The sequence below is a fragment of the Condylura cristata genome, unplaced genomic scaffold (assembly GCF_000260355.1).
Source record: "Condylura cristata isolate star-nosed mole 26May11 unplaced genomic scaffold, ConCri1.0 scaffold00018, whole genome shotgun sequence".
NCBI classification, from domain to species: Eukaryota; Metazoa; Chordata; class Mammalia; order Eulipotyphla; family Talpidae; genus Condylura; species Condylura cristata.
This window is the reverse complement of record NW_004567119.1, coordinates 27,639,583-27,658,839: the sequence shown is the minus strand read 5'-3', so window position 1 is coordinate 27,658,839 and position 19,257 is coordinate 27,639,583.

Here is a 19,257-nt window from a genome sequence, read left to right as displayed (position 1 = left end):
GAAGGCAGAATCAGTACCTAAGGGTAGAGACTAAAGGTATCTCTTCAACTTGACAAAGTATAAAATAACTGAGTTATTCCAATGTGTCTCAGATTTCTTTGGAATACTGTCTTACTGAAGTCTTAAGCAAAGCATGGACAAATGCTTCCTAAAGAAATGTTCAAAGAGGACAAATTAGAGTTTCTGAGTTTTCAATTTTGAAAATTTCACACACAGAAATATATAGCCCTTTATTTCCACCAACTTTCTATTGGTCTATCCTGCATTATAGTTTGGAAACTATCATTTCCTTTAAAGCTCTGTGAAACATTTGACTTCATTGTATGCAGGGAACAGGCACAGTTGAGGGATTCCCCTTAAAGAAGAATTAAGATCTTCCAGGAGATATCTAGGCATTGTCCTGCTGCTATGAAATCTGATTACAAAGAAAAAGTGAATGGCTGTTCTGGACACTGCTAAAGGAAGAGTCAGGGTCAGTGAGGATCATTTTTCCCTTATCAGTCAGCAGACTATAACAGGGAGCACCCTCAACAGCCAGCAAGTCCTCTTGTACAAACTTACTCTTTGCAAAGACCTTACTCCATCTACACCAAGACCTCCAGAAATGGGCATGCTTGTGAGAGTGAGTGAGAGTCAAGTCAGGGAGTCCAGCTGGTCACATTCTTTTTGCCAACATTTAAAATAAAGCTTTGACTACTTTTATTTTTTTCTTTATCTCAAGTTTGAGGACAGATGTCCCCAACTTTTTTTTTTGTACATTTTATTTTTGTATCCTAACTACATCACTTTTGTTTTCTAAGAGGTTTTTATCTTTTGTTGGTAACACTGATTTTTTTTTAAAGATTTATTTATTTATGTATACAGAACTGAGGTGCAGGGCCAATGAAAGGCATCACGAGAGACAGAACAGGGAGCAGAGCAGGGAGATCAATAAAGTACACTGCTGAGGGGAGCAGCGGGTGGGTCAGGAGAGGTCTGCCGTGCCATGTGGATCTCCTCCGGGGCAGGCGGGGATCGAAGTCATGCCGAAGTGGCGTTAGCTTCTTAGTGCTGTGCTTTAACCCACTGCACCACATGGGAGGGCCGGTAACATTGATTTTTTACTGAGGAACACTTTTACAACACTGTATATGATTTCAGAATGTGGGATCACCCTTCCAATATATTTTTTAAAAAGATTTATTTATGTATGCATACAGAACTGGGGTACAGGCCAGAGGTGCAGGGTCAGTGAGAGTGGGGAGCAGAACAGGCTAACTGATGAAGTACACTGCTGAGGGTAGCAGCAGGTGGGTCAGGAGAGGTCTGCGGTGCCATGTGCATCACCTCCTGGGTGGGGATTGAACTCATGCTGAAGTGGCTTTAACTTTTAGTGCTGTGCTTTAACCCACTGCACTACCAGGGAGGGCCCATTCCAGTACATGTTACCACACCACAATCACCACCAAGGCACCCACAGACTTCCTCCACTAGAGTCCACTGGGCCCTCCCCTCCCTTATGCCACCATGTTCTCGCTACTCCTGTCCACCCCATAGTAGTGGCCTCAGATCTATAGTCAAATTTCTACAGTTTGTTTTGACTCAGTTTTTTTTTCTTTTTGTTCCTTTTGGTTTCTTCGTATTTCACATGAGTGAAATCATCTGGTGTTCGTTTCTCTCCTTCTGACTTATTTCACTTACCATAATCCCTTGACCAGATGGACATATCCCATTTGGGGTGGAATGAAAGCTGGCAAGAAACGAACCACCTCATATTCTCTCCACCTCCTCCCTGAATCTTACACCCAACTCAGTCCTCCTTTTTTGAGGTTGGAGGGCTCTTCATACATCCCTCTCTTCCCGGTGACCCTCAAGATTGTGAGGTCCAGGCTTAAAGACTCAACCCAAACACTTTTCCTCCCATAATTTTTCAGCTTTCTATCAGTACCTCACAGCTTTGGCTTCCTTGGCTGAAAGAAGACTAATTAAAATGACAAACTTCATTTTTATTTATTACCACACAGGTGAAGACAGTAAACAACCATGACATTGCTAATGTGTTTGTTTTCTCTCCCACCATTCTCCCATGCCTGCCTGCAACTGTTCCATAACTGAAGCATTGGTGGAAATGGTGGCCCAGTACAGGGAGCCTGCCTTGTACTTCTTCCCTATTCAGTACTTTTCACCCTTTCCCCACCTGAATATGGAATCATCAGCAAGGGTGGGCTTGACTAAGGGTCTTCTCAAGTCCCCAACCTACTCCCAATGACTATCCACTCAGGCACTGTTTCTTATTTGCTTTTCCAGGGTGAGAAAACCAAAGTCCCAAGAGGTTAAGTGATTAACTCAAAGTCACATGACTGCTAGAAAAAATGTTCATTCAACCCTGACACTTGGAAAGACCAATAATTTTTTTCTCTATAAAAACATTAGTGCAGTCTTAGTAATCGAAGCACTGAACTACAGCTATTCAGCAAATGTTTCCTGAACATTAAGTAGAAGCAAAATGCTGTTCTCAGGAGTAGAATATGAGGGAAATGCACTAAGAGACTCCAAGGCTAGTGCTTGATATAATTCTGTGAACCTCTACCACACTTCATGCTTCCTTGTAAGCTCAGCCTAAGGGCCTGGTGTGCTGGAATCTGAGCCTTTAGTAGTTACATCAATTTTCCCTTTGTTCATTTAGACCTCTGGAGTTTGTTCATTTCATTCTGCAGATTTCATCTCCTTTCCCTTCTTTTCATAGAAAATATCCATAGCATAATATACCTCTTCCCCCCCCCCCAAGAGTATATTCTTTAGCAACCTTCACTTAAAATTATGCAAAGAAGAGGGCTCAGCACAAAATCCCCTTCACTAGATTGCCCTTGACCAGCCAATGTAATAGTCCTTTCAATGCACTCTAAACTCCTTCTACATGATTATGGGGTTTTATTTTTTGGAGAGCATTTACTACTCCCTGATATTATCTTGTCTGTTAGTTAATTGACTGTTTCCTCTTCCACAAGAACTGATACTGTTTGTTGTTGACAAATAGGATCTAAAACAGCAGTTGAAATGTAGAAGGAAATTAAGAAGTATTTGTTGACTTCATACATTGGGGCTTATTTAATGTTCATTTATCCTACCCAAAGTACTATCATTATAATCCCACTTTTACAGATGCTGAGAATAATTCAGGGAAGTTATTTCCTTTGATAGGTCACAAAGGGGAAATCTACCTTCAAGCTCAAGTCCATCTGTCAGGAAAGCTCATCTTTCTTATTACTACGTAATGTTAGTATGGCAAACTGTTATCTGTGAAAGGTCAACAATCTTGAACAAATTAAACAAGTCTAAAAGATATGGTGCTAATTTCTCAAGTCTTAAGCAGTGGACTTTGCACCATTTCAGGCTTCATCATTTGGGAAGATGAAACCAAGGTGGAGGTAGGAAAGTCGCTCCACCGAGATTTTCAGGAATATGTTGGGAGGATGTGACAAGGTGATGAGGTGGTATTTCTGTTATGAATGAAGTCTCCTTAGATTTACATCTGCACATAGCCTGACTCAGAGCTATGATGTCAAGAAAGGAGAGTTCTTTGCAAAGCAACTTTAGGATACCACCCTTCCTGTTCTCCAGCAGATGAGTGCCATTGTCTCCCACATGCTCAAGGCCTGACTAAAAGCTATCCTCCCTTTATACACAGCTGTTGTCTCGAGGGAACAGTCTTTACAAATTTGCTTGCTCGATATTGTCTAACACCATGACTCAAAGACCATGCTTGGAAAGGCAAAAAAAAAAAAAAAAAAAAAAAAAAAAAAAAAAAAATCATGTTATTTCAAGCTTCCATTGAAAAGGTATGAATAAAATACACTATGGAGTTTCAATTGCATACTAATTAGCCTTCAAAAGAAGAAAACTCCAACATTTATGATAATATAGATGAACCTGCAGGATATGAAGCTAGTTATACAGACACAAGTACTTGCTGATCTCTCTTGTCTGTGGAATTTAAAAAAGCCAAACAACTTAGCAGGGGGATATGGTGCTTCCTCTCTGTCAGATGGTCCCATCTGCTAGGCCCCTTCTTGCCAGTTGTGTGTAATACACAGCATGTCCTGCCTCCATTTTTGCTGGCCTATTCACCTGCCTGAGTAGAAGTAAAGACATGTCCCATTTGCTCTTCAGTGTGGGATTTGGTACTAGGAGATGTCCTACTTGTTTTTTGTTTGTTTTGTTTTTTTTTTGTTATCATTATCTAAAATGATAAGATTTCTTTTCCAAGATAAAACGTTATATGGGTGTGCTTAAGGTTCAGAAGTGGTGCACCTTGAAAATGTCTCTGTTCTGATAAATCAGAGAAAAATGACTTCCCCTTTTCCCTTCAGAAGAAGGAGCAGCAAGAAGTCATTTCACTAATTTTTCTGCTTAACAGCAAAATATGTTCCCGGTGATTTTAGGAATATGATCCAGACCTAGCTGAGAAGAGTCTTTGGGAAGCGGGTATCTGTCATTCCACATTCTTTTTTATTTTGTACAGATAGGAAAGTGGTCTCAATTTCACCCTTACCAAGAAAATATAGGTATTATTTTAATTACACATATTGGATTTGAAAAAGGAAATGAGAGAAAGGGCATGTTCTCATTTTACCACTTTATAGTTTCAGCAATGTTCTTCATCCATTTTATTAATCAATGAGATGATCACACCTGAACTCTCTCTTGGACTCTCAGGTACTTCTCAGGGTCACCTGATATGGCTCTTCTACAGCTGAAGAGAAGACAAGAGCACTGGGATAAAGATAGTGGATTTGTCAGAAAGCACACAAAAGCTTTCCACAGTTGGCCATTTCACTCATATCACAAAGAATTAATATTGGCCATTCTTGCAGCAGTCAACTTAGGAAATAATGACAAAATTTTGAAAAAAGTGAGCTAGTTCAAGATCTAGTTGAAAAATGAGTTCAAACAACATATTAAGTACCTGCTCTATAGCAGATTCCTGAAATATAACAGAATCGCACAGACTCCTCCAACTCCAAAAAAATGATTGCTCCATGCTGTTGAAAGTCTTCTCAGGAAGGATGGACAATAACCATTAAATGGAAAAAATTAAACAAGCTACACAATATGTTACAATGTCAAAGCAAATTTGACAATAAAAAAATTACAGGATAAGGAGTACTGGTACACAGGTTGGATTTTAAAGAGGATACTCAGGAGGAACCTGCTTAGAAGGATGATATTTGAGCAAAAACTTGAAGGACATAGCAGAGTTAGTAGCGTGGTTATCTGGGGAACCGTCAGTAGAAAGGCCTGATGAGTCACAAATAGAGAAGAGGCCAACATTGCTGGGATGGAATGTGGGAGGCAGAAGGTTGGTAAACATGACAGCAAAGAAGAAACCATGACCAGACCCGATGGTGCATTTTAGTCTAATTCAAGGATTTAGTTTTTACTCTGAATGAAACTGGAAGCCAATAGAATGTATTGAGTAGAAGAGTGATGTGATCTGTCTTGTCTTATGAGATGCTAATTAGTTTAGAGAGATTGGGTTGCTAGTGGATGAGCATGGAATCAGCAACGAAGGCTATTGCAGTAATCCAGGAGAGGTGTGATGACTCAGAAACAGGTAGTCAGAGAGAAGGCTGTAAGAAATGATGGAATTTTGTTCTATTCTGAATGTACCATTATTAGTAACTTTTGACAAATAGGAATAGGTCATTAAAGAAAAAAACACGTGAAGGTTAATGCTATGATTTTTCTCCAGAGATACTGTGTGGGGAAGGCTGCAAGAGGAGCAAGTATAGAGAAAAAATCTGGAATTTGGTTTTGGACATCTTGAGCTTGAAATGTCACTTGGATACTCCAATGGAGATGATGAATAGATCCCCGGATATCCCAATCTGGAATATGTAAATATGTGAAAATATGTACTTGTGTTATAAATTTAAAAGTAATCAATATATAGATAATATTTGTGCCTTGAGACTGACTTAAATCATCAAAGGAATGAGAGAAGATTACTAAGTAAAGAGAAGTGATCCAAGGACTGACCTAAAGTATCACAGCATGAAAAGGCAAACAGAAAGATGATGAACTAGCCAAGAAGACTGAGGAATGTTTAGAAGCAGATAGAAGGAAAGCCAAAAATATATCCTTGAAAGGAGGAAGTAAACAAATATCTCAAATGATTCCAAAAGGTCAGGTTAGATGAGATCAGTGATGACTGACCACTGAATGTAGAAATAAGAAACTTGCTGGTGACCTTAACAAGACATTTTTTGGGGAAAGGTGACGGTAAAAACTTAATTACTCATCAAAAGAAATTGGAACAGTCAGTGTAGAGGAAAATTCTTGGAATGTTTTTTGGCATTGGATGTCCAGGTGAATCAAGAAGGAACTCTTTTAAGATGGGGGATTTAAAAACAACTTTGAATGCATAGGGGATTGATCCAGCACAGCTGGAGGAGATAGAGGGCACAATTTCTGGAGAAAGCCCTTGGACTGGCCAAGTGGTCTGCCTCTGAGTAAAGGCACAACTTGTTTTTCCCCCTCAAGTCTTGACTTCTTTAGGAATCACTTAACTAACCTTGATAATGATGCATCCCATTTACAAAAATTGGAGAGATGATAGCATCTCAAACAACTCTCAATCCTACAAGGGAATAGGTAATTTCTCTGATTGTATTAATTGAGAAACTTACCAGTTAATGATAGTGACAGAGGAAGATTTAATAACAGGTTAGTTCCATCTGTTACTATACTTACTTTATATTAACTTGCTTATATTAACTTGCTTTATATTAATTTGGTTTATGTTAACTTGCTTTAAAATTAAGAGATGGACCCAAAGGACACAAAAACACTAATTCAAAAGGATACCTGCACCCCTATGTTTATTGCAGCACAATTTATAATAGGTAAGCTATGGAAGCAACCCAGATACCCAAAAATAGATGACTGGATCAAAAAGATATGGTTCATTTACACAGTGGAATATTACTCAGCAACCAAAAGGATAAACTCATGCCCTTTGCAGCAACATGGATGGAGCTGGGAGGGATTATGTTCAATGAAATAAGCCAGAAAGAAAAAGAAAAATATCTAATGGTCTCACTTATAGGAGGAATATGGAGGAACCAAATAAGGGATCAGGGTGGGGGGGAGTAACTATAATAAAGTAAAAATCAAAATCATCAGGCAACTATCTTATCAGAGACATTCTGTAGGGGAGGAGGAGGGAGAAGGACCAGGACAGGGGAGAGAAGGGCACAAGGGACTATGGTGATGGTGCATGGGAGAATTGTGGTGGGAATTTCATGGGGAAACCACACAGTGTACAAAAATGAAGGATGATGTAATACATTTAAAATAAATAAATAAATAAAATGACTTAACATTCTGATGCGACAGTAGCCAACTGGCCATGAGGATATTGGTAAACAGACACATGAGTCAAGGGTAGATAAAAGCCTATTTATGCTGAAATACCAAGACCAAAAATTAAATAAGTGGTTTGCTACTCACGTTTAAATGCAGTGTAAAGACAGGAGCAAAATTAAGCCAATATGAGAAACTTTGGACTTTATGCCTATGGTGTCTCCAAAGTTTTCTCCATGTTTTGGCAACAGTCCTCAGAGGCTTTGCCCAGAAAAGTAGTCCTCCTCTGCCCATGAACTGACTCAGCAAGGAAAACTACACACCCACACATGCCCCTCCCCTTGCTGATCACTGGGGCCTCACCTAGTGGTCATAACCTCCTTCTTTTATTGCCAATTGGCTTGTATGTTTATATTATTGTAATGTGGATTTCCCCCCCAATAAATCATTGTAATTATGTGTGATTGGCTTGAGTCCTAAACTCTCCACCCAGGTGGAAGTCTGCATGTTAAAATTCAACCTACATATTATACCATCTTACCATCTTACAAAAGGCCATATGAATACACCAATTATCAGGTAATTAGATGCTCTGGTAATTAGAATATCAGGTTATTAGTTTCACAAAATGAAACATGGATAGATTCTTATGAAATTATATATACTTCTAGAAAAATGTCCTTAAAGCAGATTTTTTGCCAGTAGTTTGTCATTATCTCCAACTTGATATAGAAGATCAATTATAATAATTAAATCTAGGGCCCTCCCTGGTGACACAGCGGGATAAAGCACTAAGAAGCTAAAGCCACTTCAGCATGAGTTCGATCCCTGCCCTGGAATGATCCAGATAGTGTGCCAGACCTCTCCTGACCTGTCTGCTGCTCCCCTCAGCAGTATACTTCATCAATATTCCTGTTCTGCTCCCCACTCTGTCTCTGGTGAATCCTCTCACTGCCCCTGCACCTCTGGCCTGTACCCCAGTTCTGTATGCACAAATAAATAAATCTTAAAAAAACTTAAATCTAGCATGACTAGTAAGCTAAATATTTATCATCCTCCTCACCTACACTCCATTAAGTCTTTTGTTATCATCACACCAAAATGGGTTCTTCTTTCTCTGATCTAGAATATTTAGCATGTGGTAATACTTTAGCATTTGTAATACAATGTTTTGCTTTAGTGATATATAAAAATATTAAAATGTTCCTACTAGAGTCAAGTGCTTGAAAAGTAAGAGTAGTATTAAATATTTTACCTTAACCCCTTGTCCAAAGTAGTGATATGTGTGTGTATGTGTGTGAAGAAAGAGTAGGAAGAAGAATGTTAGGAAAGAAGAGGGTGCAAAGGAATTTTAGGGAATGATTATCAACATCAGAAATTATTTGATAATGAATCATTGTATTTCTTAGTAATAGATTTATCCTTTCAAAATCACAAATAAAAAATCAATTTCCAGTAGGACAAGGGATTTTCAGAAGTTTCTGAACATGTTCTTTCTACCTGTCACCATGTGGACATTATAGCACCTCCTATGTGTGCCTATGCCAATAATAAGAGGTTGCCACTTATTGAGCAATTATTATGTGCTAGGAACTGTTATAAGCACTTTGCAAAAGTAATGATATATTTGATTATCATAATAAATATGTAAAGTGCTAATTATTACTAACTCCATTTTACTGGTGCCAAAACTAAGGTGTAGAGAAGCCGCACAACTTATCTAAGTCACAATGATAATAAGTACAGACCCATTTCAAATGCTACTTACTCAAGACCAGCATGTTTCAGCAGCCCTTACTTTTCCAATGTAGTTAGAAGAATGTAAAAAGGAAAGCTGAGCATTTTGTTGGATCAAGTTACCCTTGCCCCTGCCCCAGTAATTCCATTTTAGCTATCTACCAAGAGAAATGAAGACAAGTTCCCAAGATATGCATACATATATATATATGCATACATATATATATATATATATACATATATACATTTTTATAACATTATTATTTATGCCAAATTATCTACCAATGTATTATGGATATACTGTATCCATCTAGTGGGACATTATGCCAGGTGGGAAAGGGACAAAGGAGGAGGAAAAACAGGGACCAGCCTCCTGAACTCTATGCTCAATGAAAGAAGCCAGATGCAAAGACCACACATTGGTTGATTCCACTTATATAAAATTATTAGAATGGTGATTGCCAGACTGACTGGGGGACCAGCACAAGGGAACTTTGGGGGTTAGGGAAGTGCTCTAAATCTGAATTGTGTTAATAATCACACAAAAGTGTAATTGTCCTAAAACTCATCAAACTGTATACTTAAAATGATAGGTATCAATGGTATAAAAATTAACCCAAGTTAAACTTTCTTTCAAAAGGGTGGGGGAAGATAGATTTGAGAGAAACTGAGGAAGAACTGTATCTTCACTCTTATCAGAGTTGCCCATCTCTAAAAGCATCACTTCCACTATGTCTGAAGCAGAGAAAAACAAGTAGCCTATGAAATCCCCTGTAAGGCCGCTCTAGTAAGTTATATTTTATTTCGGGAGTGCAGAAGCTTAGATAACTTTAGAAGCCTTGGCCCATTAGGGATGTAATAAACCTCCTTTTTTTAGCTTGTTCCCTGAAAGTAACTGAAGCTCCTTCTCACAGTTACAGGCATCCAAGAGGAGAGAAATCTCGGCTGATAAACCAATCGCAGCCGTCTCTGCAATGACTTAGTTTGGACAAATGCTCAGTGTTCCTTTTATTTTTAAGACCATAAAGTGTATCCTTTAAGTTTTGTTTGCTTGTATTGAAGCTGAGTATTTGATTTGTTTGCTTAGAAGCTCACACACACAGGGTTCATTTTCCCTTTGCCTCAGAACAAATGCAGTCTGAACTACCAAGCTACTTAGAAACATTTCTCTACTGACAGATGAGCAAGAAAGTTAGGTGAAGAGATTTAATATTGTTTAGCATTCAATAACCACAGAGTTTCCCAAAAAGAGAAAAAGGGATTAAATAAAGCATTTTCACATGAATAATCCCTATCATAAAACAAAGGCTACCTATTTGTACTTTCATTATTGGCTTATTTTATGTACCTATCAAGAGTCATCCATCACTTTGTTTTGAAGGGTATTTTATATTCTGATCAGAAACTTGAGTTTAGACAGAAAGAAAAAACTTCAATTTATTACTACAGAATACCAAAACTTGCTTTGTTTGTCTTATTCAGACTCATATTTTTAATAAAAGCATAAGATTTGTTGAAATGGCAATACCCATTTATTCCACTGACAAGTGAGGACAGCACAGAATGCAGGAAGAGGGGCATCTTGTCCTCCTCTGGGGTGGGAGCCCAGGATTTCTCTTCCCTTCCTCACATCACTAGCCAGGAGGAATGAGGGTAGAGGTAGAGCTCACTACTTTAACATTTTAGTAGATTATAACCAAATTTTAGCTCATTTATTAGAAATTCAGCAATGGCAGCTTTCCAGTCTCTTACGATTCTTCCATGATCCCTACAAGGTGAATCCTCGTGGTTCCGTGCTGTTTTCATCTATTCTCTTATCTGTTGACCAGTTATGAGGACTCAGTGATAGCTGAGACCTTTCCTTTTTTAAACTGGCATTTTATTAAGCAACTTATAAACTACTTTCATGTCTAGAGTAATGAAAAGATAGCAGGAAGTTCTTCTCTCCATTGGCTACCCCCAAATTCCTTTTCCTTCAAAAATCCATGGCAAATCACAATTATTAATTTCTTCAAAATCCATGACATGTGCTCCCACTAGTTTAATAATCAGGCTACCCAAATACAGAGCATCCAAACCTTCAGGATCAACATAGATGAAACGTCTCCAAATGTGATCTCTTGTGGGTGACAGGAGGGTCTGGCAGATTTCTAGGTCCCTAAATCTGATGGGGAGTGTGAAAATAAAGGTTCTTGTCTAAAATTTCAGATAAGACCATAGATTTGTTTCACTGTATGGAATGTCCAATATAAGTGAAACTAAAATTAGTCCATTTTTTGATTGGTTTGTTTCTTTTTGTTGTTGGATTGTATATAAACTTTGTAAATTTTAGAGATCAGTGTGATGTGTGATATATAATAATTTCTCCTGTTCTTTAGGTTACCTTTTTGTTTCTGTGATGGTTTTGGTTGGCATCCTGTTTTAAAATGTTTGCTTTTGTTTTCCTTGCTATTGGGTTTGTCCTCAAATACATCTGTGCAGCAGAAGGAGACAGAGGGGATATGGGCATGGGTAGCTTAGTGGAAGGTAAGTGGATCATGTGGTCCCAGAGAAGAGCAAAAATGTTACTCCCAAATTTTAATAAAAATTATTTTTAGGACTCTCCCTGGTGGTACAATGGGTTAAAGTGCAGCACTGTGAAGCTAACTGCAGCTGCTTCATCACAAATTCAATCCTGGCCAGGGAGGTGACCCACACAATGTGGCCGACCTCTCCTGTCTCACCCACTGCTCTCTTTAGCAGTGTACTTCAGTCAATTTGCCTGTTTTGCTCCCTATTCTGTCTCTGGTGAGTCCTCTCTCTTCCCCTACATCTCTGGCCTGTACCCTACTTCTGTATTCATAAATAAATACATTTTTAAAAAATATTTTAATTAAAAATTTAATAATAAATAAAATTTAGTCAAGCAATGATTACTCAAATTACACAATAGCACTTTTATTTAAATGGAAAGCTTTCAGAGGCATTTGGAATGGACAGTTATTCGAGAGAGGGGCTGCCTGTCAGCACAGAGTTCACAGCTCTGGTCAATGGGGACAGGAAATCACCTTCCACAGAAGACACATCTGAAATCTGGGAGTTACTTCTGAAATAATATCATAGACAATTAAGGGGAAAATGGGATGAATAAAAGTTGGATTTGCTGTAACTCTTTTGAACAGTGTGGCCCATCCCAAACTTCTTCCTCTCTGTAACAGTATCTGCTCCATTGCCTGCTGCCTCTCCCCAAACAACTGTTAATAGCTTGGTCCCAGGAAAAGCAATACTATATTTCTGGCTTGTGTGGTGGGACTGGTTGCCTAGCATTGCAGTAAATTTTACAAAACAGTTGGCAGAAGGATCAGACTAGCTGGGCTAAATGAATTAAGCAATCACATAAGACTGCAGGCATATTAAGGAGGAATGTCTAAATTATAGCACTTGATATTCCCTTCTCTCGGCTCTACTTCCCCCGGTATAAAGCTTTGGCTGGGCAGGCTGTAATTTGATATTAAACAAGGTTCTTATTAAGTAGTTACAATGAAATAATGCTGAGTTTTTGTTGCATTAATGGAGTTAAATGCATTTTATTAGCACTCATTAGGAAGAGGGAAACCTGGAACTAAGAATTCATTAGCCCAAAGCTGCCCCTGTGAGGGAGAGTGATTAGCTGCTTGGGGGCAGAAAATGGGATCTGGGCCACACACAGCAGATTCTGAAAGTGTGTCCTCTCTCTGCCATGGCTGAAATGTCTGAGAACAATTTAGGGGGAAAATGTTAGGTCCAACTGCAGGTCAACTGAAAATATGTGTTTCCTTCTAAAGCTGTTAATTTGACAAAAGGCAGAAGCCCCAGAAAGAAAGCACAATTATGATTTATGCTTTAAATTTGAAAGGAAGTCATCTACTTCTGGGATTTGAAAAAAAAAAAAATGCTACCAGCTCTCCAATTTTGAAGGACATATCATGAAAATTGCTTGTACTCTATTTTGTGGTTAAGGAAAATCGCACACACACACAAACACACACACACATACACACACAGAGAGCTCTAAAATAAGTTTCTCTCAAAAGTAAAATGAATATCCTGAATAGCTACTCTTACTTAATTAAACTTCACCAGGCATAATTTTGAGCTTTTAACTAAATGATAATACATTTTAAATAGCCCTGGAATTTCAGAATTTGGCAGATTTGTTGGTTGTCCTCTTATGTCTCTGTGATATAGCTTTACAAAGTGGCCAGTTTTGTGAGATGTGTCCAATAGCTATCGGCCTATTATTAGCTCTTATTTCACCTTTGCTCCCAAATTTCTGTCTCCTGCATGCTAGTCTCCCAATCCTCATCATCTGTTGGAGATCTACCACTGGCTGTTCTACAAAGCTAGTATGTTCCAAACCAAATCCATCTATCTTCCCAAGGCCCTTCCCAGCAATGGTGCCTCCATCCCCACAGCCACGTGAAGCATCATCCCTGTTCTTGGCTTTGCACATGCAACCGCCTCGCTAGTCCTCCAGATTTGACCTCTGCAACACAGGTCATCCTCTCTCCTCCATTATGGTTTTATAAGTCAGATTTCCATCAGTTGCCTTGTGAACCATTGGCTCAATGGGAACAGGGCGAGGATCTCACTTTCTGTTATTCTTTCATTACACCCCATCTTTTCCAAAGATGTTAAATAAATCTTCGGGGAGCACAGTTCCAAATGAGAGGGTTTTCATGTCTCACATCTTCAGTGGATTTCAATGGTCTCAATCTGTGAATGAGCATGACAGAGATGCTGTAAAGTCCAAGGGTAATACTAATTTGAGCCCTTTGCCCAGTAGTTATCCCATGGAGAAAATTCAGTGAGGGGCAGTTATAATCTTTTGTTCACAGTCTCTTCTTTGGCCATGCTGAAATGAACTCTTACTGCTTTCTATACATGCCACCCTTTAGTGACTTCTTTTCATGTTCTTACTCAACACGAGTGCACTGTCATCTGCTCAAATTCAAATTCCATTCTGAACACCAACTCCAATGATGTGTCTTGTCCCTCTTGGATTTTGTAAGGGACTCCCTCCTACTCTAAACAGTGATAGTGCCCATAATAGTCTCTTGGTTTTTCCTGCCACTCTCCTATCAGTTTGCTAAATGCTAAAGTTTAAAGAAGAGAACGTCTATCTAACTAATTTTCCTATCTGTTCTTCTAGAAGAATTATCACAGGTCTGCCTCATAACTCTGTTATGGAGTCCACACAGTTCAACGGTCTGTACTTGTCTCTCTCCTGTAAGATGTCACTTCATCTTACGTCTATACAGAAATAGTGTGCAAGAAACCTGAAATGAAACAGTTTGTGTTTGATGGAACAGCACAATGCTAGGTGCTTATGCTAATGTGAGCAAGTCAGGAATGTATTTTCATTTTTTCTTATCAGTGTTTCTTTGAGTTCAACATACAGGCAAGAATGTGCATTTTGGCTGCTCCCTTGTCTTTTTAAAATGCAGAGATATTTCTACCAGTCAACATTTTCCTGTATCCATTTGTGTTCTCCATAAACCCCTTGTGGTTTATGGGCCTGTGTGGCCAGTAGTCTCTATAGCACCTCAAATGGGACCTCACCCACAAACATGGCCAAACCAGTAGAGTAAAAGTACTCCGGAAGTATCCAACTCAGTCTTTCATCTTATAAGTTTACATGGAGTTTTATTTGACTTTACAAAATAAGAATTGACTTGTACTCATGAAACAGCTAATAATCTGAAAATGCAGTATTAGAGAATATTTAAGTAAACTCTGACAGTGGCAGAAGTGAATGACATAACACCCAGAGATTGCCTATCCTCATGGGATACTCTGGCAGGTGTTCTGTTGCTGTTTCTCAGAAATCTCCAGAACACCTGCAATAAGGATACTTATTATCCATGAGAAAAGCTCAGAGAGCTCAAATCACTTGAGAAGGAGATAAAACTCATTTTATTGAGTAAAGAAATACAATGTCTTCTAATATCTTGATAATGCAAGACTGATGGCAGTGTAATTGTTTACTGGATAGTATTACATGACAAAAGAAAGATATAAAGCAATTCTATGTTCCCACAAATATTCATTATATAAAAGCAAAAGAAAGGTTATGCAGACAATCTACCAAAATATCAGAAGTATTCACTGAATGATGACTTTGAATAATGTGTCTGTAACTACTTTATCTTTATCCTTGGAAGTATTATTATCTCTTTAAAGATGTGTAAAGTTTAGATGTTATTTTTTAAAAAGAAATGAGTGCTTTTTTTGTTGTTGTTGTTGTTGTTATGTGTGCTTTTAATTAATAAAGGGAAACATCAGCAAGGCTGGTGCAGTTTGGGTCTTGCTGGTCTAGCACTTAGGTAATGCAGGTAAACGGGTCAGCACTGTCTGAACCTGAGGCCCAGAGTGGTACTGCAGCTCATGCCCTGCCAGGGCTTTCTGCACAGCCTTCCCAGACAAAGGACTGACTGCCCCCGACATGCCAACACTCCAGGGGCTCGAAGCTACTACTTGGAGCTCATACTGCTCTTCCCAGGCAGCTGACAATTTCAGACACTTGCCACCTCCTGTGGGCCCCCTCTGCTCTTACTGTTGATGACGCAGAGTTCCCTGGCTTGTCTCCCTGTGGATAGGCGATCTCATCCAAACTGAGTAGCCCTGAGGCCAGCAGGACTGATGGATCAAGTCAGGCAGCCTAGGGCTCCCTTCCAAGAGCCAACACCCATGACAAGTCACAAAAAATAACTTCCGATGTAGCCTTTCAAGGGAGGAGTGAGATGTGCGGTGTCACTTTGAGTACAAAGGGCCACAAAGGACAAAGCACAGGAGCGGTCCCAAGCTATGATAGTTTTGTTGGTTTTAAAATCACAATTTAGAAGAAAATGTCTTATGAAACCCTAGAATAAAAATTTCTACAATAAAGGAGAATAAAGCAAACATTCAGTCTTGAAAACATATAGGAGTCATCTTGGAAAGTCTGCTAAACCTGCCGTCCCCTGACATAGACAACAGTAATTGGTTTGCCTTTTCTAATAATGAGCTTGGGGAATCAGGGAGAACTTTCTGATTGGGGAAGAAATCTGGAGAGCACAAAAGCCAAGACTAGTCAGTGTCCCCATTGGGTGAGGACTGAATCTTCAAGTGATGTCAAACAGAGAGTTCCAAGAAGGATACTGGAGACCTGGCCTTTTCTGGCACCACGGAAGCCATTCTATAAAAACAGGACAAAGCATCTGAAAACAATTCTACTTAAAATAGCATCAAAAAGATTGAAATACTTGGAGAAAAATTTAACCAAGGAGACAAAGGACATATATTGGAAACCAAAACAATGCTGAATGTCAAGAATATACAAGCATCTCAGCTGTAATCCCTGTGAAGTCCCACCACCAAATTACCCATGTGACATCACAACCAAGATGGAAAAAGGCACAAAATGAAGAATGATGTAAAAAAAAAAAAAAAAAAAAAAAAACACAAGCAGAAGAAAGACATCTTGTCTTCATTGACTGGAAGATTTAATACTATTGTTAAAATGCCTACACTATCAAAAATTGATGACACATTCACATTCAATGTAATTTATCAAAATTCTACAGGTTATTTTTTTCATAAGCAAATAAAACAAAATCCTAAAATTCATATGAAACCTCAAGAGACACCAAAGAGTAAAAGCAATCTTGAGGGGGGGGTAAAAAAAAGAAATCTTGAGATCTCACAATTTCTGTAATATATTACAAAGCTACAATAATCAAAATTGTCTGGTAATGACTTAAAGCTATAGTCATAGACATAGAAACTAATGGAAGAGAAAAGAGAGGTCAGAAATAAGCCCACACCAAATGGTCAACTTATCTTGACAAGAGGACCAATAATACACAGTGGTAGAGAACTTGAAAAAATTACTTTTGGGAAAACTGGGTATCAACATGCCCAAGAATTAAATTAAAACTCTATTTTATACCATATACAAAAAAAAAGTCAAAATCAGCTAGAGACATAAACATAAGACCTATAACTCTCTTAAATTAAACAGTGGGGAAGCATCATAACTTTGGTTTTAGCAATGATTATTTTTTTCTTTTGGTGATATCAAAAACCAGAAAAAATGTCAAGTAAACAGACAAGTGGTCTACGTTAAACTAAAGGCCTTCTGAACAAAGGAAACAATTAACCAAGTGAAAAGGAACTGGTGGATGGGGAAAATATTTACATCATGTCTCTGATAAGGGTTAATATCCAAAATATAAAAGGAACTCCTATAACTCAAGAGCCAAAAAGCCAAATAACCCAATTTAAAAAATAGGCAAAGGACTTGAATAGACATTTCCCCCACAACATAAAATTGAGCAACAGGTATATGAAAAGAATTCAGTATTATAAATGATCAGGAAAATGCAAATCAAATACAAATGTCATTAGTCACACCCCGTTAGGGTTACCATTATAAACTGACAAATATAAAATATTTTAAAAGATGGCAAGTGTTGATGATACAGAGAAACTGAAATACTTATGCACTGTTGGTGGGAATGTAAAATGTTGCAGTTACTATGGAAGACAATGTGGAGGTTTCTCAAAAGTGAAAAAGATCTAGCATCTGATCAGCAATGCACTTATGTGAAACCATTCAAATGAATAAAATCAGGATTTCCAAGAAATATTTTCACCCCTGTTCATTGCAGCATTATTTATAATGGTCAATAGATGGAAACAACCTAACTGTTCATTAGAAGATGAATGGATGTGAAAATGTGGGCTATATTTATGTGGAATATTATTTAAGCATAGAAAGAAGTAATCCTGTCAGGAGCTATAGCATGGCAGAACACTGAGGACATTATGCTAAGTGAGCTTCAATCATAGAGGAACAAACCCTGCATGGTTCTCCTTGGGTGGCAGCTAAGAGAGTCAAACTCACCAAAGCAGAAATGAAGGGAGGTTGTTAAAGGCTGGCAAGAGGGTGAACTGAGAAGTTATCTACTCAAGGGTGTAGAATTTCAGTCATGCAACGATGAGCAATTTCTGCACAAATATATGCACAAATATAAGGTGCATATATTAAAGCATTACATATTTACTATCCTATAATATTCTAAGATAGCAGATTTCATGATATGTTTGTCACTGCAATTGAAAAAGGCAGGGGAGAGGACCATCTAGTGGGTGTGGAATTCGATTTTAGGTGTTCAAGAAGCACATCAGTTTCTGTAATTATAATTATCTTTTCTTATCTGCTAGAAATGGGAGAATATTTCAGTCAAATCAAAAGTCCTCTTCATCCCTAAATAGTACGAACAAAGTGACAAAGAGCGGAAGTATGTGTATTATTTAGATTATTTGTTACTGTATTTTAGCAACGACTAAAGATCATTTATAAACATTTGGGAGCAGTAGCAGTAGGATTCTGACCATGTTGCTCTTAACCTTTGCCAACACATTTGCTTGATTTATTCTGCTAAAAATGAGGTATCAGTCCCTAGGTGTCTGCAAGCCAGCCTGGGTTGTCTGGCTCCTCCTGCTGTTAGCTATTGTCTTTGATTTTTAGCAGTACAGATTTCATAGTACTTCAGTGAGTTGGAGAGTTGTCTAAAAACCTAGTTCCATAAGTTATATAATCTGAGGTGGAGGTGAACGTACCTAGGGGGCTTCTTTTCTAGAGGAGCAGGATTTTTGAGACAGGAATTTACTTCAGTCCTTGAGTTTGTGAGCAGGTAGATTTATGTGTCTACAGGACTCCCTTCTATGTTCTCTCCAGTGTATGCTGGCCAGGTAGTTGGCCAATCCCATTTCCAGAACCATAGAGTCTAGCTGGTCTGTGTAGTTAGTGCAAGAGTGATCATGAGACTTACGTTGGTTCATGACCTAAATGAAGCCAAGGGCTTTAGTTTTATAGTTAAGAGGGAAGTCTTTTCTTCTCATCTATGAACAAGGATGTAGGAATCCCAGTTTGCTGAGCAGTGAACCTGTCTGCACAAAAAGAATTAATCTTCCTTTGTGGCTGCAGGATTATGGTGACTCCATAGAAACACAAAGAAACAGCAACATCCATGTGTCCTGCATGACAGAAGTCAAGTTCCACCTGAAACCTTTTTTGCGCTATTTATAAGAGTCAATAAATGGCTCTTAATGTTTAGTCAGTTTGAGTTAGGTTACTTGTAACCTGCAAAGCAAAGTACTGGAATAGATATA